Source organism: Lissotriton vulgaris, unplaced genomic scaffold, assembly GCF_964263255.1.
Source record: "Lissotriton vulgaris unplaced genomic scaffold, aLisVul1.2 SCAFFOLD_975, whole genome shotgun sequence".
NCBI lineage: Eukaryota > Metazoa > Chordata > Amphibia > Caudata > Salamandridae > Lissotriton > Lissotriton vulgaris.
Window position 1 is genome coordinate 728,735 of NW_028241737.1, and position 22,007 is coordinate 750,741.

The 22,007-nt window shown below is 43.7% G+C and overlaps 27 non-coding genes across 27 annotated transcripts; all 27 read left to right on the top strand.

Annotated features, from left to right (window-relative positions):
• Positions 1-346: 346 nt before the first annotated feature.
• Positions 347-418, top strand: TRNAG-CCC (transfer RNA glycine (anticodon CCC)). Its single transcript has one exon. It is a non-coding gene; the product is annotated as a tRNA-Gly (tRNA).
• Positions 419-1,322: 904 nt separating this feature from the next.
• TRNAM-CAU (transfer RNA methionine (anticodon CAU)) lies at positions 1,323-1,394 on the top strand. Its single transcript has one exon. It is a non-coding gene; the product is annotated as a tRNA-Met (tRNA).
• A 547-nt stretch (positions 1,395-1,941) lies between these two features.
• TRNAG-UCC (transfer RNA glycine (anticodon UCC)) lies at positions 1,942-2,013 on the top strand. The gene has a single exon. It is a non-coding gene; the product is annotated as a tRNA-Gly (tRNA).
• A 910-nt stretch (positions 2,014-2,923) lies between these two features.
• Positions 2,924-2,995, top strand: TRNAM-CAU (transfer RNA methionine (anticodon CAU)). The gene has a single exon. It is a non-coding gene; the product is annotated as a tRNA-Met (tRNA).
• A 546-nt stretch (positions 2,996-3,541) lies between these two features.
• On the top strand, positions 3,542-3,613 carry TRNAG-CCC (transfer RNA glycine (anticodon CCC)). The gene has a single exon. It is a non-coding gene; the product is annotated as a tRNA-Gly (tRNA).
• Positions 3,614-4,518: 905 nt separating this feature from the next.
• On the top strand, positions 4,519-4,590 carry TRNAM-CAU (transfer RNA methionine (anticodon CAU)). The gene has a single exon. It is a non-coding gene; the product is annotated as a tRNA-Met (tRNA).
• Positions 4,591-5,137: 547 nt separating this feature from the next.
• On the top strand, positions 5,138-5,209 carry TRNAG-UCC (transfer RNA glycine (anticodon UCC)). Its single transcript has one exon. It is a non-coding gene; the product is annotated as a tRNA-Gly (tRNA).
• Positions 5,210-6,119: 910 nt separating this feature from the next.
• On the top strand, positions 6,120-6,191 carry TRNAM-CAU (transfer RNA methionine (anticodon CAU)). The gene has a single exon. It is a non-coding gene; the product is annotated as a tRNA-Met (tRNA).
• A 546-nt stretch (positions 6,192-6,737) lies between these two features.
• On the top strand, positions 6,738-6,809 carry TRNAG-CCC (transfer RNA glycine (anticodon CCC)). The gene has a single exon. It is a non-coding gene; the product is annotated as a tRNA-Gly (tRNA).
• Positions 6,810-7,713: 904 nt separating this feature from the next.
• TRNAM-CAU (transfer RNA methionine (anticodon CAU)) lies at positions 7,714-7,785 on the top strand. Its single transcript has one exon. It is a non-coding gene; the product is annotated as a tRNA-Met (tRNA).
• Positions 7,786-8,332: 547 nt separating this feature from the next.
• TRNAG-UCC (transfer RNA glycine (anticodon UCC)) lies at positions 8,333-8,404 on the top strand. The gene has a single exon. It is a non-coding gene; the product is annotated as a tRNA-Gly (tRNA).
• Positions 8,405-9,314: 910 nt separating this feature from the next.
• TRNAM-CAU (transfer RNA methionine (anticodon CAU)) lies at positions 9,315-9,386 on the top strand. The gene has a single exon. It is a non-coding gene; the product is annotated as a tRNA-Met (tRNA).
• Positions 9,387-9,932: 546 nt separating this feature from the next.
• TRNAG-CCC (transfer RNA glycine (anticodon CCC)) lies at positions 9,933-10,004 on the top strand. Its single transcript has one exon. It is a non-coding gene; the product is annotated as a tRNA-Gly (tRNA).
• A 905-nt stretch (positions 10,005-10,909) lies between these two features.
• On the top strand, positions 10,910-10,981 carry TRNAM-CAU (transfer RNA methionine (anticodon CAU)). The gene has a single exon. It is a non-coding gene; the product is annotated as a tRNA-Met (tRNA).
• A 547-nt stretch (positions 10,982-11,528) lies between these two features.
• On the top strand, positions 11,529-11,600 carry TRNAG-UCC (transfer RNA glycine (anticodon UCC)). Its single transcript has one exon. It is a non-coding gene; the product is annotated as a tRNA-Gly (tRNA).
• A 910-nt stretch (positions 11,601-12,510) lies between these two features.
• TRNAM-CAU (transfer RNA methionine (anticodon CAU)) lies at positions 12,511-12,582 on the top strand. The gene has a single exon. It is a non-coding gene; the product is annotated as a tRNA-Met (tRNA).
• Positions 12,583-13,128: 546 nt separating this feature from the next.
• TRNAG-CCC (transfer RNA glycine (anticodon CCC)) lies at positions 13,129-13,200 on the top strand. The gene has a single exon. It is a non-coding gene; the product is annotated as a tRNA-Gly (tRNA).
• Positions 13,201-14,105: 905 nt separating this feature from the next.
• On the top strand, positions 14,106-14,177 carry TRNAM-CAU (transfer RNA methionine (anticodon CAU)). Its single transcript has one exon. It is a non-coding gene; the product is annotated as a tRNA-Met (tRNA).
• Positions 14,178-14,724: 547 nt separating this feature from the next.
• TRNAG-UCC (transfer RNA glycine (anticodon UCC)) lies at positions 14,725-14,796 on the top strand. Its single transcript has one exon. It is a non-coding gene; the product is annotated as a tRNA-Gly (tRNA).
• A 910-nt stretch (positions 14,797-15,706) lies between these two features.
• TRNAM-CAU (transfer RNA methionine (anticodon CAU)) lies at positions 15,707-15,778 on the top strand. The gene has a single exon. It is a non-coding gene; the product is annotated as a tRNA-Met (tRNA).
• A 546-nt stretch (positions 15,779-16,324) lies between these two features.
• Positions 16,325-16,396, top strand: TRNAG-CCC (transfer RNA glycine (anticodon CCC)). Its single transcript has one exon. It is a non-coding gene; the product is annotated as a tRNA-Gly (tRNA).
• Positions 16,397-17,300: 904 nt separating this feature from the next.
• On the top strand, positions 17,301-17,372 carry TRNAM-CAU (transfer RNA methionine (anticodon CAU)). Its single transcript has one exon. It is a non-coding gene; the product is annotated as a tRNA-Met (tRNA).
• Positions 17,373-17,919: 547 nt separating this feature from the next.
• On the top strand, positions 17,920-17,991 carry TRNAG-UCC (transfer RNA glycine (anticodon UCC)). The gene has a single exon. It is a non-coding gene; the product is annotated as a tRNA-Gly (tRNA).
• A 910-nt stretch (positions 17,992-18,901) lies between these two features.
• On the top strand, positions 18,902-18,973 carry TRNAM-CAU (transfer RNA methionine (anticodon CAU)). Its single transcript has one exon. It is a non-coding gene; the product is annotated as a tRNA-Met (tRNA).
• A 546-nt stretch (positions 18,974-19,519) lies between these two features.
• TRNAG-CCC (transfer RNA glycine (anticodon CCC)) lies at positions 19,520-19,591 on the top strand. The gene has a single exon. It is a non-coding gene; the product is annotated as a tRNA-Gly (tRNA).
• Positions 19,592-20,495: 904 nt separating this feature from the next.
• TRNAM-CAU (transfer RNA methionine (anticodon CAU)) lies at positions 20,496-20,567 on the top strand. The gene has a single exon. It is a non-coding gene; the product is annotated as a tRNA-Met (tRNA).
• A 547-nt stretch (positions 20,568-21,114) lies between these two features.
• TRNAG-UCC (transfer RNA glycine (anticodon UCC)) lies at positions 21,115-21,186 on the top strand. Its single transcript has one exon. It is a non-coding gene; the product is annotated as a tRNA-Gly (tRNA).
• Positions 21,187-22,007: the final 821 nt, after the last annotated feature.

The following is a 22,007-nucleotide window of genomic DNA, read 5'->3' on the forward strand; positions in this document are numbered from 1 at the left end:
CTTCACACAACTTTCTGGGCATGCTTTGAATTTCATTCTTCCCTTTTTTTTCTGCTCTTATCTATCTCCTGGGCATTTCATGGAATGTTCTCTCTTTCTCTTCCCTGCTTTGCTTCCCATGCTGCCTATATATGCTGATTTCTACTTTTTGTACTGTTGCATTTCATTTCTTCTCTTCTGCACAACTTTGTCCTTGGTTTCAATCCCCAGTTCCTTACCCTCTGCAAAAAACGTTCTACTACTTCTCATGTTGGTATCGAAACCAAATGCACCATTGAAGCTGTTGCAAGATAGTCATTGATTTCGGGAACGTAATATTTAGAACCGAGAGCACACACATCAGAGGGCGTTGGTGGTATAGTGGTGAGCATAGCTGCTTCCCAAGCAGTTGACCCGGGTTCGATTCCCGGCCAACGCAGTGAAAATGCTTATATATTCTGCAAGCAGGACATATTTTAATGCAACAGGTCTCAAAATGGAAATTTCATGAACAGATTAATCAGCCATATATAAAAAAATAAACAAATACATAGGCAAACATCTCAATCGCACCTTCTGATACATTCATTGTCCTAATATATGATAAGTTTTATAAAGCAGAGTCACAACTCACATGTGCTGGTAATAAATATGTTACAGTGGGCAAACAATGGAAGGGCTGAGGCCCGACCAGACATTATAACTCCAACATCTCTATGTTAAAAAGCATTTCTAGGCAATATCTAGCCTCTGAAAAAAATATGCAAGATCCACCGATAAATCTGGCAAAAGTCCCTAACATTTTGTGCATACTTGTGCACTTACCAGAATGTAGCGCCACCTTGTAGCTGTCGAAGGTAATTGCTGCTCACAAAATGTTTTATCAGAAGGCAAGTTGAGAGGAATCCTAGAGGCAGATGTCCATGGAAAGAGCCGCTCACTGCAGCAGGAATGTTGGATGCTTCAAATTCGCAGAGTTTCCTGTCCAACGTCCACTCACGTCCCGAACGCTCCCAAACGCTCAAAAGCCTCACACCGGGCAAGCCCTCACCGGGTAGATCTCTGGCTCCCAGGTAAAGCCAAATCCTGAGCATGCTAGTGCTAGGATCACAGAGAGAGAGAGAGAGGGTTCATGACATGCTGTCTTGATAAAGGTCTGAAACGGCTAGTGCCTAAGAGTGTCTGACTTTCAGTTATGACTGATTGTGAGAGGGGAAGATGAAGTTTTTCTGTACCCAGCATGCCTTGCAATATACTTAGGCAAATGAGGTGAGAGCCGTACCAATCCCACGCTACTCTGCTTAATGCTCCCTATCTGCATAAAAAGAACACTTTCACAACAGAGCAGAGTGGCGCAGCGGAAGCGTGCTGGGCCCATAACCCAGAGGTCGATGGATCGAAACCATCCTCTGCTAATTTTGCTTGACTTTCCTTCCAAGGACCAAGCTGTCATTTCCACGCTGCCAGCAAGGAAAAGCACAAGCTTGTGCCAGCTATGTGAGAAAATACTTGTCAAATATCTGTGTCTGCTGAAATACAAGAGAGGGATCATCAAATGATCCACCCTGTACTTTGAAAGTAAAGACACACAATAATAAGCATAAATGACTGGTGGGACCTTCAAACACTTTTATGGGCAGGCTTTGAATTTCATTCTTTCCTTTTTGTTCTGCTCTTATCTATCTCCTGGGCATTTAATTGAATGTTCTGTATTTCTCTTCCCTGTTTTGCTTCCCATGCTGCCTCTATATATTCTTATCTATTATTTGTAATGCAGCTTTCCATTCTTCTCTTCTGCACAGCTTTGTCCTTGGTTTCAATCCCAGTTCCTTACCCTCTGCAAAAAACTTTCTATTGCTTTTCATGTTGGTATCTAAACCAAATGCACCATTGAAGCTGGTGCAAGATAGTCATTGAACTCAGGATCCTAATGTTAAGAACCGAGAGCGCACAGATCAGAGGGCGTTGGTGGTATAGTGGTGAGCATAGCTGCCTTCCAAGCAGTTGACCCGGGTTCGATTCCCGGCCAACGCAGTACAAATACTTATATATTCTGCAAGCAGGATATATTTTAATGCAACATGTCACAAAATGGAAATATAATGAACAGATTAATCAGCCGTTATATAAAAAATAAACAAATATGTAGGCAAGCATCTCAATCGCCCCTTCTGCTATATTCATTGTCCTAATATATGATAAGTTTCATAAAGCAGAGTCACCACTCACATGTGCTGGTAAAAAATATTTACAGTGGGCAGACAATGAAAGGGCTGAGGCCCGACCACACATTATAACTCCAGCATCTCTATGTTAAAAACCATTTCCTAGGCAATATCTAGCCTCTGAAAACAATATGCAAGATCCATCGATAAATCTGGTGAAAGTCGCCAACATTTTGTGCATACTTGTGCCCTCACCTGAATGTAGCGCCACCTTGTAGACGTCGGAGGTAACTGCAGCTCAAAAAATGTTTCATCAGAGGGCAAGTTTAGAGGAATCCAAAAGGCAGATGTCCATGGAAAGAGCCCCCGACTGCAGCAGGAAGGTTGGATGCTTCAAATTTGCATAGTTTCCAGTCCAACGTCCTCTCATGTACCGAACGCTCCCAAACGCTCAAAAGCCTTACACCGGGCAAGCCCTCACCGGGTAGATCTCTGGCTCCCAGGTAAAGCCAAATCCTGAGCATGCTAGCACTAGGATCACAGAGAGAGAGAGACAGAGAGTGTTGGAGAGCTGCTGTCTTGATAAAGGCCTGAAACGGCTAGTGCGTAAGAGGGTCTGGACTATCAGTTATGACTGATTGTGAGAGGGGAAGATGAAGATTTTCTGCACCCAGCATGCCTTGCGATATAATTAGGCAAATGAGGTGAGAGCCCGACCAATGCCACTTCACTCCGCTGAATGCCTCCTCATCTGCATAAAGAGATCACCTTCATGAACGAGCAGAGTGGCGCAGCGGAAGCGTGCTGGGCCCATAACCCAGAGGTCGATGGATCGAAACCATCCTCTGCTAATTTTGCTTGACTTTCCTTCCAAGGACCAAGCTGTCATTTCCACACTGCCAGAAAGGAAAAGCGCAAGCTTGTGCCAGCTATGTGAGAAAAGACTTCTCAACTATCTGTGTCTGTGTAATACAAGAGTGTTCGTGAAAGGATCAACCCTGTACTTTGAAAGTAAAGACACACAACTATAACCATAAATGACTGGTGGGAGCTTCACACAACTTTCTGGGCATGCTTTGAATTTCATTCTTCCCTTTTTTTTCTGCTCTTATCTATCTCCTGGGCATTTCATGGAATGTTCTCTCTTTCTCTTCCCTGCTTTGCTTCCCATGCTGCCTATATATGCTGATTTCTACTTTTTGTACTGTTGCATTTCATTTCTTCTCTTCTGCACAACTTTGTCCTTGGTTTCAATCCCCAGTTCCTTACCCTCTGCAAAAAACGTTCTACTACTTCTCATGTTGGTATCGAAACCAAATGCACCATTGAAGCTGTTGCAAGATAGTCATTGATTTCGGGAACGTAATATTTAGAACCGAGAGCACACACATCAGAGGGCGTTGGTGGTATAGTGGTGAGCATAGCTGCTTCCCAAGCAGTTGACCCGGGTTCGATTCCCGGCCAACGCAGTGAAAATGCTTATATATTCTGCAAGCAGGACATATTTTAATGCAACATGTCTCAAAATGGAAATTTCATGAACAGATTAATCAGCCATATATAAAAAAATAAACAAATACATAGGCAAACATCTCAATCGCACCTTCTGATACATTCATTGTCCTAATATATGATAAGTTTTATAAAGCAGAGTCACAACTCACATGTGCTGGTAATAAATATGTTACAGTGGGCAAACAATGGAAGGGGCTGAGGCCCGACCAGACATTATAACTCCAACATCTCTATGTTAAAAAGCATTTCTAGGCAATATCTAGCCTCTGAAAAAAATATGCAAGATCCACCGATAAATCTGGCAAAAGTCCCTAACATTTTGTGCATACTTGTGCACTTACCAGAATGTAGCGCCACCTTGTAGCTGTCGAAGGTAATTGCTGCTCACAAAATGTTTTATCAGAAGGCAAGTTGAGAGGAATCCTAGAGGCAGATGTCCATGGAAAGAGCCGCTCACTGCAGCAGGAATGTTGGATGCTTCAAATTCGCAGAGTTTCCTGTCCAACGTCCACTCACGTCCCGAACGCTCCCAAACGCTCAAAAGCCTCACACCGGGCAAGCCCTCACCGGGTAGATCTCTGGCTCCCAGGTAAAGCCAAATCCTGAGCATGCTAGTGCTAGGATCACAGAGAGAGAGAGAGAGGGTTCATGACATGCTGTCTTGATAAAGGTCTGAAACGGCTAGTGCCTAAGAGTGTCTGACTTTCAGTTATGACTGATTGTGAGAGGGGAAGATGAAGTTTTTCTGTACCCAGCATGCCTTGCAATATACTTAGGCAAATGAGGTGAGAGCCATACCAATCCCACGCTACTCTGCTTAATGCTCCCTATCTGCATAAAAAGAACACTTTCACAACAGAGCAGAGTGGCGCAGCGGAAGCGTGCTGGGCCCATAACCCAGAGGTCGATGGATCGAAACCATCCTCTGCTAATTTTGCTTGACTTTCCTTCCAAGGACCAAGCTGTCATTTCCACGCTGCCAGCAAGGAAAAGCACAAGCTTGTGCCAGCTATGTGAGAAAATACTTGTCAAATATCTGTGTCTGCTGAAATACAAGAGAGGGATCATCAAATGATCCACCCTGTACTTTGAAAGTAAAGACACACAATAATAAGCATAAATGACTGGTGGGACCTTCAAACACTTTTATGGGCAGGCTTTGAATTTCATTCTTTCCTTTTTGTTCTGCTCTTATCTATCTCCTGGGCATTTAATTGAATGTTCTGTATTTCTCTTCCCTGTTTTGCTTCCCATGCTGCCTCTATATATTCTTATCTATTATTTGTAATGCAGCTTTCCATTCTTCTCTTCTGCACAGCTTTGTCCTTGGTTTCAATCCCAGTTCCTTACCCTCTGCAAAAAACTTTCTATTGCTTTTCATGTTGGTATCTAAACCAAATGCACCATTGAAGCTGGTGCAAGATAGTCATTGAACTCAGGATCCTAATGTTAAGAACCGAGAGCGCACAGATCAGAGGGCGTTGGTGGTATAGTGGTGAGCATAGCTGCCTTCCAAGCAGTTGACCCGGGTTCGATTCCCGGCCAACGCAGTACAAATACTTATATATTCTGCAAGCAGGATATATTTTAATGCAACATGTCACAAAATGGAAATATAATGAACAGATTAATCAGCCGTTATATAAAAAATAAACAAATATGTAGGCAAGCATCTCAATCGCCCCTTCTGCTATATTCATTGTCCTAATATATGATAAGTTTCATAAAGCAGAGTCACCACTCACATGTGCTGGTAAAAAATATTTACAGTGGGCAGACAATGAAAGGGCTGAGGCCCGACCACACATTATAACTCCAGCATCTCTATGTTAAAAACCATTTCCTAGGCAATATCTAGCCTCTGAAAACAATATGCAAGATCCATCGATAAATCTGGTGAAAGTCGCCAACATTTTGTGCATACTTGTGCCCTCACCTGAATGTAGCGCCACCTTGTAGACGTCGGAGGTAACTGCAGCTCAAAAAATGTTTCATCAGAGGGCAAGTTTAGAGGAATCCAAAAGGCAGATGTCCATGGAAAGAGCCCCCGACTGCAGCAGGAAGGTTGGATGCTTCAAATTTGCATAGTTTCCAGTCCAACGTCCTCTCATGTACCGAACGCTCCCAAACGCTCAAAAGCCTTACACCGGGCAAGCCCTCACCGGGTAGATCTCTGGCTCCCAGGTAAAGCCAAATCCTGAGCATGCTAGCACTAGGATCACAGAGAGAGAGAGACAGAGAGTGTTGGAGAGCTGCTGTCTTGATAAAGGCCTGAAACGGCTAGTGCGTAAGAGGGTCTGGACTATCAGTTATGACTGATTGTGAGAGGGGAAGATGAAGATTTTCTGCACCCAGCATGCCTTGCGATATAATTAGGCAAATGAGGTGAGAGCCCGACCAATGCCACTTCACTCCGCTGAATGCCTCCTCATCTGCATAAAGAGATCACCTTCATGAACGAGCAGAGTGGCGCAGCGGAAGCGTGCTGGGCCCATAACCCAGAGGTCGATGGATCGAAACCATCCTCTGCTAATTTTGCTTGACTTTCCTTCCAAGGACCAAGCTGTCATTTCCACACTGCCAGAAAGGAAAAGCGCAAGCTTGTGCCAGCTATGTGAGAAAAGACTTCTCAACTATCTGTGTCTGTGTAATACAAGAGTGTTCGTGAAAGGATCAACCCTGTACTTTGAAAGTAAAGACACACAACTATAACCATAAATGACTGGTGGGAGCTTCACACAACTTTCTGGGCATGCTTTGAATTTCATTCTTCCCTTTTTTTTCTGCTCTTATCTATCTCCTGGGCATTTCATGGAATGTTCTCTCTTTCTCTTCCCTGCTTTGCTTCCCATGCTGCCTATATATGCTGATTTCTACTTTTTGTACTGTTGCATTTCATTTCTTCTCTTCTGCACAACTTTGTCCTTGGTTTCAATCCCCAGTTCCTTACCCTCTGCAAAAAACGTTCTACTACTTCTCATGTTGGTATCGAAACCAAATGCACCATTGAAGCTGTTGCAAGATAGTCATTGATTTCGGGAACGTAATATTTAGAACCGAGAGCACACACATCAGAGGGCGTTGGTGGTATAGTGGTGAGCATAGCTGCTTCCCAAGCAGTTGACCCGGGTTCGATTCCCGGCCAACGCAGTGAAAATGCTTATATATTCTGCAAGCAGGACATATTTTAATGCAACAGGTCTCAAAATGGAAATTTCATGAACAGATTAATCAGCCATATATAAAAAAATAAACAAATACATAGGCAAACATCTCAATCGCACCTTCTGATACATTCATTGTCCTAATATATGATAAGTTTTATAAAGCAGAGTCACAACTCACATGTGCTGGTAATAAATATGTTACAGTGGGCAAACAATGGAAGGGCTGAGGCCCGACCAGACATTATAACTCCAACATCTCTATGTTAAAAAGCATTTCTAGGCAATATCTAGCCTCTGAAAAAAATATGCAAGATCCACCGATAAATCTGGCAAAAGTCCCTAACATTTTGTGCATACTTGTGCACTTACCAGAATGTAGCGCCACCTTGTAGCTGTCGAAGGTAATTGCTGCTCACAAAATGTTTTATCAGAAGGCAAGTTGAGAGGAATCCTAGAGGCAGATGTCCATGGAAAGAGCCGCTCACTGCAGCAGGAATGTTGGATGCTTCAAATTCGCAGAGTTTCCTGTCCAACGTCCACTCACGTCCCGAACGCTCCCAAACGCTCAAAAGCCTCACACCGGGCAAGCCCTCACCGGGTAGATCTCTGGCTCCCAGGTAAAGCCAAATCCTGAGCATGCTAGTGCTAGGATCACAGAGAGAGAGAGAGAGGGTTCATGACATGCTGTCTTGATAAAGGTCTGAAACGGCTAGTGCCTAAGAGTGTCTGACTTTCAGTTATGACTGATTGTGAGAGGGGAAGATGAAGTTTTTCTGTACCCAGCATGCCTTGCAATATACTTAGGCAAATGAGGTGAGAGCCGTACCAATCCCACGCTACTCTGCTTAATGCTCCCTATCTGCATAAAAAGAACACTTTCACAACAGAGCAGAGTGGCGCAGCGGAAGCGTGCTGGGCCCATAACCCAGAGGTCGATGGATCGAAACCATCCTCTGCTAATTTTGCTTGACTTTCCTTCCAAGGACCAAGCTGTCATTTCCACGCTGCCAGCAAGGAAAAGCACAAGCTTGTGCCAGCTATGTGAGAAAATACTTGTCAAATATCTGTGTCTGCTGAAATACAAGAGAGGGATCATCAAATGATCCACCCTGTACTTTGAAAGTAAAGACACACAATAATAAGCATAAATGACTGGTGGGACCTTCAAACACTTTTATGGGCAGGCTTTGAATTTCATTCTTTCCTTTTTGTTCTGCTCTTATCTATCTCCTGGGCATTTAATTGAATGTTCTGTATTTCTCTTCCCTGTTTTGCTTCCCATGCTGCCTCTATATATTCTTATCTATTATTTGTAATGCAGCTTTCCATTCTTCTCTTCTGCACAGCTTTGTCCTTGGTTTCAATCCCAGTTCCTTACCCTCTGCAAAAAACTTTCTATTGCTTTTCATGTTGGTATCTAAACCAAATGCACCATTGAAGCTGGTGCAAGATAGTCATTGAACTCAGGATCCTAATGTTAAGAACCGAGAGCGCACAGATCAGAGGGCGTTGGTGGTATAGTGGTGAGCATAGCTGCCTTCCAAGCAGTTGACCCGGGTTCGATTCCCGGCCAACGCAGTACAAATACTTATATATTCTGCAAGCAGGATATATTTTAATGCAACATGTCACAAAATGGAAATATAATGAACAGATTAATCAGCCGTTATATAAAAAATAAACAAATATGTAGGCAAGCATCTCAATCGCCCCTTCTGCTATATTCATTGTCCTAATATATGATAAGTTTCATAAAGCAGAGTCACCACTCACATGTGCTGGTAAAAAATATTTACAGTGGGCAGACAATGAAAGGGCTGAGGCCCGACCACACATTATAACTCCAGCATCTCTATGTTAAAAACCATTTCCTAGGCAATATCTAGCCTCTGAAAACAATATGCAAGATCCATCGATAAATCTGGTGAAAGTCGCCAACATTTTGTGCATACTTGTGCCCTCACCTGAATGTAGCGCCACCTTGTAGACGTCGGAGGTAACTGCAGCTCAAAAAATGTTTCATCAGAGGGCAAGTTTAGAGGAATCCAAAAGGCAGATGTCCATGGAAAGAGCCCCCGACTGCAGCAGGAAGGTTGGATGCTTCAAATTTGCATAGTTTCCAGTCCAACGTCCTCTCATGTACCGAACGCTCCCAAACGCTCAAAAGCCTTACACCGGGCAAGCCCTCACCGGGTAGATCTCTGGCTCCCAGGTAAAGCCAAATCCTGAGCATGCTAGCACTAGGATCACAGAGAGAGAGAGACAGAGAGTGTTGGAGAGCTGCTGTCTTGATAAAGGCCTGAAACGGCTAGTGCGTAAGAGGGTCTGGACTATCAGTTATGACTGATTGTGAGAGGGGAAGATGAAGATTTTCTGCACCCAGCATGCCTTGCGATATAATTAGGCAAATGAGGTGAGAGCCCGACCAATGCCACTTCACTCCGCTGAATGCCTCCTCATCTGCATAAAGAGATCACCTTCATGAACGAGCAGAGTGGCGCAGCGGAAGCGTGCTGGGCCCATAACCCAGAGGTCGATGGATCGAAACCATCCTCTGCTAATTTTGCTTGACTTTCCTTCCAAGGACCAAGCTGTCATTTCCACACTGCCAGAAAGGAAAAGCGCAAGCTTGTGCCAGCTATGTGAGAAAAGACTTCTCAACTATCTGTGTCTGTGTAATACAAGAGTGTTCGTGAAAGGATCAACCCTGTACTTTGAAAGTAAAGACACACAACTATAACCATAAATGACTGGTGGGAGCTTCACACAACTTTCTGGGCATGCTTTGAATTTCATTCTTCCCTTTTTTTTCTGCTCTTATCTATCTCCTGGGCATTTCATGGAATGTTCTCTCTTTCTCTTCCCTGCTTTGCTTCCCATGCTGCCTATATATGCTGATTTCTACTTTTTGTACTGTTGCATTTCATTTCTTCTCTTCTGCACAACTTTGTCCTTGGTTTCAATCCCCAGTTCCTTACCCTCTGCAAAAAACGTTCTACTACTTCTCATGTTGGTATCGAAACCAAATGCACCATTGAAGCTGTTGCAAGATAGTCATTGATTTCGGGAACGTAATATTTAGAACCGAGAGCACACACATCAGAGGGCGTTGGTGGTATAGTGGTGAGCATAGCTGCTTCCCAAGCAGTTGACCCGGGTTCGATTCCCGGCCAACGCAGTGAAAATGCTTATATATTCTGCAAGCAGGACATATTTTAATGCAACATGTCTCAAAATGGAAATTTCATGAACAGATTAATCAGCCATATATAAAAAAATAAACAAATACATAGGCAAACATCTCAATCGCACCTTCTGATACATTCATTGTCCTAATATATGATAAGTTTTATAAAGCAGAGTCACAACTCACATGTGCTGGTAATAAATATGTTACAGTGGGCAAACAATGGAAGGGGCTGAGGCCCGACCAGACATTATAACTCCAACATCTCTATGTTAAAAAGCATTTCTAGGCAATATCTAGCCTCTGAAAAAAATATGCAAGATCCACCGATAAATCTGGCAAAAGTCCCTAACATTTTGTGCATACTTGTGCACTTACCAGAATGTAGCGCCACCTTGTAGCTGTCGAAGGTAATTGCTGCTCACAAAATGTTTTATCAGAAGGCAAGTTGAGAGGAATCCTAGAGGCAGATGTCCATGGAAAGAGCCGCTCACTGCAGCAGGAATGTTGGATGCTTCAAATTCGCAGAGTTTCCTGTCCAACGTCCACTCACGTCCCGAACGCTCCCAAACGCTCAAAAGCCTCACACCGGGCAAGCCCTCACCGGGTAGATCTCTGGCTCCCAGGTAAAGCCAAATCCTGAGCATGCTAGTGCTAGGATCACAGAGAGAGAGAGAGAGGGTTCATGACATGCTGTCTTGATAAAGGTCTGAAACGGCTAGTGCCTAAGAGTGTCTGACTTTCAGTTATGACTGATTGTGAGAGGGGAAGATGAAGTTTTTCTGTACCCAGCATGCCTTGCAATATACTTAGGCAAATGAGGTGAGAGCCATACCAATCCCACGCTACTCTGCTTAATGCTCCCTATCTGCATAAAAAGAACACTTTCACAACAGAGCAGAGTGGCGCAGCGGAAGCGTGCTGGGCCCATAACCCAGAGGTCGATGGATCGAAACCATCCTCTGCTAATTTTGCTTGACTTTCCTTCCAAGGACCAAGCTGTCATTTCCACGCTGCCAGCAAGGAAAAGCACAAGCTTGTGCCAGCTATGTGAGAAAATACTTGTCAAATATCTGTGTCTGCTGAAATACAAGAGAGGGATCATCAAATGATCCACCCTGTACTTTGAAAGTAAAGACACACAATAATAAGCATAAATGACTGGTGGGACCTTCAAACACTTTTATGGGCAGGCTTTGAATTTCATTCTTTCCTTTTTGTTCTGCTCTTATCTATCTCCTGGGCATTTAATTGAATGTTCTGTATTTCTCTTCCCTGTTTTGCTTCCCATGCTGCCTCTATATATTCTTATCTATTATTTGTAATGCAGCTTTCCATTCTTCTCTTCTGCACAGCTTTGTCCTTGGTTTCAATCCCAGTTCCTTACCCTCTGCAAAAAACTTTCTATTGCTTTTCATGTTGGTATCTAAACCAAATGCACCATTGAAGCTGGTGCAAGATAGTCATTGAACTCAGGATCCTAATGTTAAGAACCGAGAGCGCACAGATCAGAGGGCGTTGGTGGTATAGTGGTGAGCATAGCTGCCTTCCAAGCAGTTGACCCGGGTTCGATTCCCGGCCAACGCAGTACAAATACTTATATATTCTGCAAGCAGGATATATTTTAATGCAACATGTCACAAAATGGAAATATAATGAACAGATTAATCAGCCGTTATATAAAAAATAAACAAATATGTAGGCAAGCATCTCAATCGCCCCTTCTGCTATATTCATTGTCCTAATATATGATAAGTTTCATAAAGCAGAGTCACCACTCACATGTGCTGGTAAAAAATATTTACAGTGGGCAGACAATGAAAGGGCTGAGGCCCGACCACACATTATAACTCCAGCATCTCTATGTTAAAAACCATTTCCTAGGCAATATCTAGCCTCTGAAAACAATATGCAAGATCCATCGATAAATCTGGTGAAAGTCGCCAACATTTTGTGCATACTTGTGCCCTCACCTGAATGTAGCGCCACCTTGTAGACGTCGGAGGTAACTGCAGCTCAAAAAATGTTTCATCAGAGGGCAAGTTTAGAGGAATCCAAAAGGCAGATGTCCATGGAAAGAGCCCCCGACTGCAGCAGGAAGGTTGGATGCTTCAAATTTGCATAGTTTCCAGTCCAACGTCCTCTCATGTACCGAACGCTCCCAAACGCTCAAAAGCCTTACACCGGGCAAGCCCTCACCGGGTAGATCTCTGGCTCCCAGGTAAAGCCAAATCCTGAGCATGCTAGCACTAGGATCACAGAGAGAGAGAGACAGAGAGTGTTGGAGAGCTGCTGTCTTGATAAAGGCCTGAAACGGCTAGTGCGTAAGAGGGTCTGGACTATCAGTTATGACTGATTGTGAGAGGGGAAGATGAAGATTTTCTGCACCCAGCATGCCTTGCGATATAATTAGGCAAATGAGGTGAGAGCCCGACCAATGCCACTTCACTCCGCTGAATGCCTCCTCATCTGCATAAAGAGATCACCTTCATGAACGAGCAGAGTGGCGCAGCGGAAGCGTGCTGGGCCCATAACCCAGAGGTCGATGGATCGAAACCATCCTCTGCTAATTTTGCTTGACTTTCCTTCCAAGGACCAAGCTGTCATTTCCACACTGCCAGAAAGGAAAAGCGCAAGCTTGTGCCAGCTATGTGAGAAAAGACTTCTCAACTATCTGTGTCTGTGTAATACAAGAGTGTTCGTGAAAGGATCAACCCTGTACTTTGAAAGTAAAGACACACAACTATAACCATAAATGACTGGTGGGAGCTTCACACAACTTTCTGGGCATGCTTTGAATTTCATTCTTCCCTTTTTTTTCTGCTCTTATCTATCTCCTGGGCATTTCATGGAATGTTCTCTCTTTCTCTTCCCTGCTTTGCTTCCCATGCTGCCTATATATGCTGATTTCTACTTTTTGTACTGTTGCATTTCATTTCTTCTCTTCTGCACAACTTTGTCCTTGGTTTCAATCCCCAGTTCCTTACCCTCTGCAAAAAACGTTCTACTACTTCTCATGTTGGTATCGAAACCAAATGCACCATTGAAGCTGTTGCAAGATAGTCATTGATTTCGGGAACGTAATATTTAGAACCGAGAGCACACACATCAGAGGGCGTTGGTGGTATAGTGGTGAGCATAGCTGCTTCCCAAGCAGTTGACCCGGGTTCGATTCCCGGCCAACGCAGTGAAAATGCTTATATATTCTGCAAGCAGGACATATTTTAATGCAACATGTCTCAAAATGGAAATTTCATGAACAGATTAATCAGCCATATATAAAAAAATAAACAAATACATAGGCAAACATCTCAATCGCACCTTCTGATACATTCATTGTCCTAATATATGATAAGTTTTATAAAGCAGAGTCACAACTCACATGTGCTGGTAATAAATATGTTACAGTGGGCAAACAATGGAAGGGGCTGAGGCCCGACCAGACATTATAACTCCAACATCTCTATGTTAAAAAGCATTTCTAGGCAATATCTAGCCTCTGAAAAAAATATGCAAGATCCACCGATAAATCTGGCAAAAGTCCCTAACATTTTGTGCATACTTGTGCACTTACCAGAATGTAGCGCCACCTTGTAGCTGTCGAAGGTAATTGCTGCTCACAAAATGTTTTATCAGAAGGCAAGTTGAGAGGAATCCTAGAGGCAGATGTCCATGGAAAGAGCCGCTCACTGCAGCAGGAATGTTGGATGCTTCAAATTCGCAGAGTTTCCTGTCCAACGTCCACTCACGTCCCGAACGCTCCCAAACGCTCAAAAGCCTCACACCGGGCAAGCCCTCACCGGGTAGATCTCTGGCTCCCAGGTAAAGCCAAATCCTGAGCATGCTAGTGCTAGGATCACAGAGAGAGAGAGAGAGGGTTCATGACATGCTGTCTTGATAAAGGTCTGAAACGGCTAGTGCCTAAGAGTGTCTGACTTTCAGTTATGACTGATTGTGAGAGGGGAAGATGAAGTTTTTCTGTACCCAGCATGCCTTGCAATATACTTAGGCAAATGAGGTGAGAGCCGTACCAATCCCACGCTACTCTGCTTAATGCTCCCTATCTGCATAAAAAGAACACTTTCACAACAGAGCAGAGTGGCGCAGCGGAAGCGTGCTGGGCCCATAACCCAGAGGTCGATGGATCGAAACCATCCTCTGCTAATTTTGCTTGACTTTCCTTCCAAGGACCAAGCTGTCATTTCCACGCTGCCAGCAAGGAAAAGCACAAGCTTGTGCCAGCTATGTGAGAAAATACTTGTCAAATATCTGTGTCTGCTGAAATACAAGAGAGGGATCATCAAATGATCCACCCTGTACTTTGAAAGTAAAGACACACAATAATAAGCATAAATGACTGGTGGGACCTTCAAACACTTTTATGGGCAGGCTTTGAATTTCATTCTTTCCTTTTTGTTCTGCTCTTATCTATCTCCTGGGCATTTAATTGAATGTTCTGTATTTCTCTTCCCTGTTTTGCTTCCCATGCTGCCTCTATATATTCTTATCTATTATTTGTAATGCAGCTTTCCATTCTTCTCTTCTGCACAGCTTTGTCCTTGGTTTCAATCCCAGTTCCTTACCCTCTGCAAAAAACTTTCTATTGCTTTTCATGTTGGTATCTAAACCAAATGCACCATTGAAGCTGGTGCAAGATAGTCATTGAACTCAGGATCCTAATGTTAAGAACCGAGAGCGCACAGATCAGAGGGCGTTGGTGGTATAGTGGTGAGCATAGCTGCCTTCCAAGCAGTTGACCCGGGTTCGATTCCCGGCCAACGCAGTACAAATACTTATATATTCTGCAAGCAGGATATATTTTAATGCAACATGTCACAAAATGGAAATATAATGAACAGATTAATCAGCCGTTATATAAAAAATAAACAAATATGTAGGCAAGCATCTCAATCGCCCCTTCTGCTATATTCATTGTCCTAATATATGATAAGTTTCATAAAGCAGAGTCACCACTCACATGTGCTGGTAAAAAATATTTACAGTGGGCAGACAATGAAAGGGCTGAGGCCCGACCACACATTATAACTCCAGCATCTCTATGTTAAAAACCATTTCCTAGGCAATATCTAGCCTCTGAAAACAATATGCAAGATCCATCGATAAATCTGGTGAAAGTCGCCAACATTTTGTGCATACTTGTGCCCTCACCTGAATGTAGCGCCACCTTGTAGACGTCGGAGGTAACTGCAGCTCAAAAAATGTTTCATCAGAGGGCAAGTTTAGAGGAATCCAAAAGGCAGATGTCCATGGAAAGAGCCCCCGACTGCAGCAGGAAGGTTGGATGCTTCAAATTTGCATAGTTTCCAGTCCAACGTCCTCTCATGTACCGAACGCTCCCAAACGCTCAAAAGCCTTACACCGGGCAAGCCCTCACCGGGTAGATCTCTGGCTCCCAGGTAAAGCCAAATCCTGAGCATGCTAGCACTAGGATCACAGAGAGAGAGAGACAGAGAGTGTTGGAGAGCTGCTGTCTTGATAAAGGCCTGAAACGGCTAGTGCGTAAGAGGGTCTGGACTATCAGTTATGACTGATTGTGAGAGGGGAAGATGAAGATTTTCTGCACCCAGCATGCCTTGCGATATAATTAGGCAAATGAGGTGAGAGCCCGACCAATGCCACTTCACTCCGCTGAATGCCTCCTCATCTGCATAAAGAGATCACCTTCATGAACGAGCAGAGTGGCGCAGCGGAAGCGTGCTGGGCCCATAACCCAGAGGTCGATGGATCGAAACCATCCTCTGCTAATTTTGCTTGACTTTCCTTCCAAGGACCAAGCTGTCATTTCCACACTGCCAGAAAGGAAAAGCGCAAGCTTGTGCCAGCTATGTGAGAAAAGACTTCTCAACTATCTGTGTCTGTGTAATACAAGAGTGTTCGTGAAAGGATCAACCCTGTACTTTGAAAGTAAAGACACACAACTATAACCATAAATGACTGGTGGGAGCTTCACACAACTTTCTGGGCATGCTTTGAATTTCATTCTTCCCTTTTTTTTCTGCTCTTATCTATCTCCTGGGCATTTCATGGAATGTTCTCTCTTTCTCTTCCCTGCTTTGCTTCCCATGCTGCCTATATATGCTGATTTCTACTTTTTGTACTGTTGCATTTCATTTCTTCTCTTCTGCACAACTTTGTCCTTGGTTTCAATCCCCAGTTCCTTACCCTCTGCAAAAAACGTTCTACTACTTCTCATGTTGGTATCGAAACCAAATGCACCATTGAAGCTGTTGCAAGATAGTCATTGATTTCGGGAACGTAATATTTAGAACCGAGAGCACACACATCAGAGGGCGTTGGTGGTATAGTGGTGAGCATAGCTGCTTCCCAAGCAGTTGACCCGGGTTCGATTCCCGGCCAACGCAGTGAAAATGCTTATATATTCTGCAAGCAGGACATATTTTAATGCAACATGTCTCAAAATGGAAATTTCATGAACAGATTAATCAGCCATATATAAAAAAATAAACAAATACATAGGCAAACATCTCAATCGCACCTTCTGATACATTCATTGTCCTAATATATGATAAGTTTTATAAAGCAGAGTCACAACTCACATGTGCTGGTAATAAATATGTTACAGTGGGCAAACAATGGAAGGGCTGAGGCCCGACCAGACATTATAACTCCAACATCTCTATGTTAAAAAGCATTTCTAGGCAATATCTAGCCTCTGAAAAAAATATGCAAGATCCACCGATAAATCTGGCAAAAGTCCCTAACATTTTGTGCATACTTGTGCACTTACCAGAATGTAGCGCCACCTTGTAGCTGTCGAAGGTAATTGCTGCTCACAAAATGTTTTATCAGAAGGCAAGTTGAGAGGAATCCTAGAGGCAGATGTCCATGGAAAGAGCCGCTCACTGCAGCAGGAATGTTGGATGCTTCAAATTCGCAGAGTTTCCTGTCCAACGTCCACTCACGTCCCGAACGCTCCCAAACGCTCAAAAGCCTCACACCGGGCAAGCCCTCACCGGGTAGATCTCTGGCTCCCAGGTAAAGCCAAATCCTGAGCATGCTAGTGCTAGGATCACAGAGAGAGAGAGAGAGGGTTCATGACATGCTGTCTTGATAAAGGTCTGAAACGGCTAGTGCCTAAGAGTGTCTGACTTTCAGTTATGACTGATTGTGAGAGGGGAAGATGAAGTTTTTCTGTACCCAGCATGCCTTGCAATATACTTAGGCAAATGAGGTGAGAGCCGTACCAATCCCACGCTACTCTGCTTAATGCTCCCTATCTGCATAAAAAGAACACTTTCACAACAGAGCAGAGTGGCGCAGCGGAAGCGTGCTGGGCCCATAACCCAGAGGTCGATGGATCGAAACCATCCTCTGCTAATTTTGCTTGACTTTCCTTCCAAGGACCAAGCTGTCATTTCCACGCTGCCAGCAAGGAAAAGCACAAGCTTGTGCCAGCTATGTGAGAAAATACTTGTCAAATATCTGTGTCTGCTGAAATACAAGAGAGGGATCATCAAATGATCCACCCTGTACTTTGAAAGTAAAGACACACAATAATAAGCATAAATGACTGGTGGGACCTTCAAACACTTTTATGGGCAGGCTTTGAATTTCATTCTTTCCTTTTTGTTCTGCTCTTATCTATCTCCTGGGCATTTAATTGAATGTTCTGTATTTCTCTTCCCTGTTTTGCTTCCCATGCTGCCTCTATATATTCTTATCTATTATTTGTAATGCAGCTTTCCATTCTTCTCTTCTGCACAGCTTTGTCCTTGGTTTCAATCCCAGTTCCTTACCCTCTGCAAAAAACTTTCTATTGCTTTTCATGTTGGTATCTAAACCAAATGCACCATTGAAGCTGGTGCAAGATAGTCATTGAACTCAGGATCCTAATGTTAAGAACCGAGAGCGCACAGATCAGAGGGCGTTGGTGGTATAGTGGTGAGCATAGCTGCCTTCCAAGCAGTTGACCCGGGTTCGATTCCCGGCCAACGCAGTACAAATACTTATATATTCTGCAAGCAGGATATATTTTAATGCAACATGTCACAAAATGGAAATATAATGAACAGATTAATCAGCCGTTATATAAAAAATAAACAAATATGTAGGCAAGCATCTCAATCGCCCCTTCTGCTATATTCATTGTCCTAATATATGATAAGTTTCATAAAGCAGAGTCACCACTCACATGTGCTGGTAAAAAATATTTACAGTGGGCAGACAATGAAAGGGCTGAGGCCCGACCACACATTATAACTCCAGCATCTCTATGTTAAAAACCATTTCCTAGGCAATATCTAGCCTCTGAAAACAATATGCAAGATCCATCGATAAATCTGGTGAAAGTCGCCAACATTTTGTGCATACTTGTGCCCTCACCTGAATGTAGCGCCACCTTGTAGACGTCGGAGGTAACTGCAGCTCAAAAAATGTTTCATCAGAGGGCAAGTTTAGAGGAATCCAAAAGGCAGATGTCCATGGAAAGAGCCCCCGACTGCAGCAGGAAGGTTGGATGCTTCAAATTTGCATAGTTTCCAGTCCAACGTCCTCTCATGTACCGAACGCTCCCAAACGCTCAAAAGCCTTACACCGGGCAAGCCCTCACCGGGTAGATCTCTGGCTCCCAGGTAAAGCCAAATCCTGAGCATGCTAGCACTAGGATCACAGAGAGAGAGAGACAGAGAGTGTTGGAGAGCTGCTGTCTTGATAAAGGCCTGAAACGGCTAGTGCGTAAGAGGGTCTGGACTATCAGTTATGACTGATTGTGAGAGGGGAAGATGAAGATTTTCTGCACCCAGCATGCCTTGCGATATAATTAGGCAAATGAGGTGAGAGCCCGACCAATGCCACTTCACTCCGCTGAATGCCTCCTCATCTGCATAAAGAGATCACCTTCATGAACGAGCAGAGTGGCGCAGCGGAAGCGTGCTGGGCCCATAACCCAGAGGTCGATGGATCGAAACCATCCTCTGCTAATTTTGCTTGACTTTCCTTCCAAGGACGAAGCTGTCATTTCCACACTGCCAGAAAGGAAAAGCGCAAGCTTGTGCCAGCTATGTGAGAAAAGACTTCTCAACTATCTGTGTCTGTGTAATACAAGAGTGTTCGTGAAAGGATCAACCCTGTACTTTGAAAGTAAAGACACACAACTATAACCATAAATGACTGGTGGGAGCTTCACACAACTTTCTGGGCATGCTTTGAATTTCATTCTTCCCTTTTTTTTCTGCTCTTATCTATCTCCTGGGCATTTCATGGAATGTTCTCTCTTTCTCTTCCCTGCTTTGCTTCCCATGCTGCCTATATATGCTGATTTCTACTTTTTGTACTGTTGCATTTCATTTCTTCTCTTCTGCACAACTTTGTCCTTGGTTTCAATCCCCAGTTCCTTACCCTCTGCAAAAAACGTTCTACTACTTCTCATGTTGGTATCGAAACCAAATGCACCATTGAAGCTGTTGCAAGATAGTCATTGATTTCGGGAACGTAATATTTAGAACCGAGAGCACACACATCAGAGGGCGTTGGTGGTATAGTGGTGAGCATAGCTGCTTCCCAAGCAGTTGACCCGGGTTCGATTCCCGGCCAACGCAGTGAAAATGCTTATATATTCTGCAAGCAGGACATATTTTAATGCAACAGGTCTCAAAATGGAAATTTCATGAACAGATTAATCAGCCATATATAAAAAAATAAACAAATACATAGGCAAACATCTCAATCGCACCTTCTGATACATTCATTGTCCTAATATATGATAAGTTTTATAAAGCAGAGTCACAACTCACATGTGCTGGTAATAAATATGTTACAGTGGGCAAACAATGGAAGGGCTGAGGCCCGACCAGACATTATAACTCCAACATCTCTATGTTAAAAAGCATTTCTAGGCAATATCTAGCCTCTGAAAAAAATATGCAAGATCCACCGATAAATCTGGCAAAAGTCCCTAACATTTTGTGCATACTTGTGCACTTACCAGAATGTAGCGCCACCTTGTAGCTGTCGAAGGTAATTGCTGCTCACAAAATGTTTTATCAGAAGGCAAGTTGAGAGGAATCCTAGAGGCAGATGTCCATGGAAAGAGCCGCTCACTGCAGCAGGAATGTTGGATGCTTCAAATTCGCAGAGTTTCCTGTCCAACGTCCACTCACGTCCCGAACGCTCCCAAACGCTCAAAAGCCTCACACCGGGCAAGCCCTCACCGGGTAGATCTCTGGCTCCCAGGTAAAGCCAAATCCTGAGCATGCTAGTGCTAGGATCACAGAGAGAGAGAGAGAGGGTTCATGACATGCTGTCTTGATAAAGGTCTGAAACGGCTAGTGCCTAAGAGTGTCTGACTTTCAGTTATGACTGATTGTGAGAGGGGAAGATGAAGTTTTTCTGTACCCAGCATGCCTTGCAATATACTTAGGCAAATGAGGTGAGAGCCGTACCAATCCCACGCTACTCTGCTTAATGCTCCCTATCTGCATAAAAAGAACACTTTCACAACAGAGCAGAGTGGCGCAGCGGAAGCGTGCTGGGCCCATAACCCAGAGGTCGATGGATCGAAACCATCCTCTGCTAATTTTGCTTGACTTTCCTTCCAAGGACCAAGCTGTCATTTCCACGCTGCCAGCAAGGAAAAGCACAAGCTTGTGCCAGCTATGTGAGAAAATACTTGTCAAATATCTGTGTCTGCTGAAATACAAGAGAGGGATCATCAAATGATCCACCCTGTACTTTGAAAGTAAAGACACACAATAATAAGCATAAATGACTGGTGGGACCTTCAAACACTTTTATGGGCAGGCTTTGAATTTCATTCTTTCCTTTTTGTTCTGCTCTTATCTATCTCCTGGGCATTTAATTGAATGTTCTGTATTTCTCTTCCCTGTTTTGCTTCCCATGCTGCCTCTATATATTCTTATCTATTATTTGTAATGCAGCTTTCCATTCTTCTCTTCTGCACAGCTTTGTCCTTGGTTTCAATCCCAGTTCCTTACCCTCTGCAAAAAACTTTCTATTGCTTTTCATGTTGGTATCTAAACCAAATGCACCATTGAAGCTGGTGCAAGATAGTCATTGAACTCAGGATCCTAATGTTAAGAACCGAGAGCGCACAGATCAGAGGGCGTTGGTGGTATAGTGGTGAGCATAGCTGCCTTCCAAGCAGTTGACCCGGGTTCGATTCCCGGCCAACGCAGTACAAATACTTATATATTCTGCAAGCAGGATATATTTTAATGCAACATGTCACAAAATGGAAATATAATGAACAGATTAATCAGCCGTTATATAAAAAATAAACAAATATGTAGGCAAGCATCTCAATCGCCCCTTCTGCTATATTCATTGTCCTAATATATGATAAGTTTCATAAAGCAGAGTCACCACTCACATGTGCTGGTAAAAAATATTTACAGTGGGCAGACAATGAAAGGGCTGAGGCCCGACCACACATTATAACTCCAGCATCTCTATGTTAAAAACCATTTCCTAGGCAATATCTAGCCTCTGAAAACAATATGCAAGATCCATCGATAAATCTGGTGAAAGTCGCCAACATTTTGTGCATACTTGTGCCCTCACCTGAATGTAGCGCCACCTTGTAGACGTCGGAGGTAACTGCAGCTCAAAAAATGTTTCATCAGAGGGCAAGTTTAGAGGAATCCAAAAGGCAGATGTCCATGGAAAGAGCCCCCGACTGCAGCAGGAAGGTTGGATGCTTCAAATTTGCATAGTTTCCAGTCCAACGTCCTCTCATGTACCGAACGCTCCCAAACGCTCAAAAGCCTTACACCGGGCAAGCCCTCACCGGGTAGATCTCTGGCTCCCAGGTAAAGCCAAATCCTGAGCATGCTAGCACTAGGATCACAGAGAGAGAGAGACAGAGAGTGTTGGAGAGCTGCTGTCTTGATAAAGGCCTGAAACGGCTAGTGCGTAAGAGGGTCTGGACTATCAGTTATGACTGATTGTGAGAGGGGAAGATGAAGATTTTCTGCACCCAGCATGCCTTGCGATATA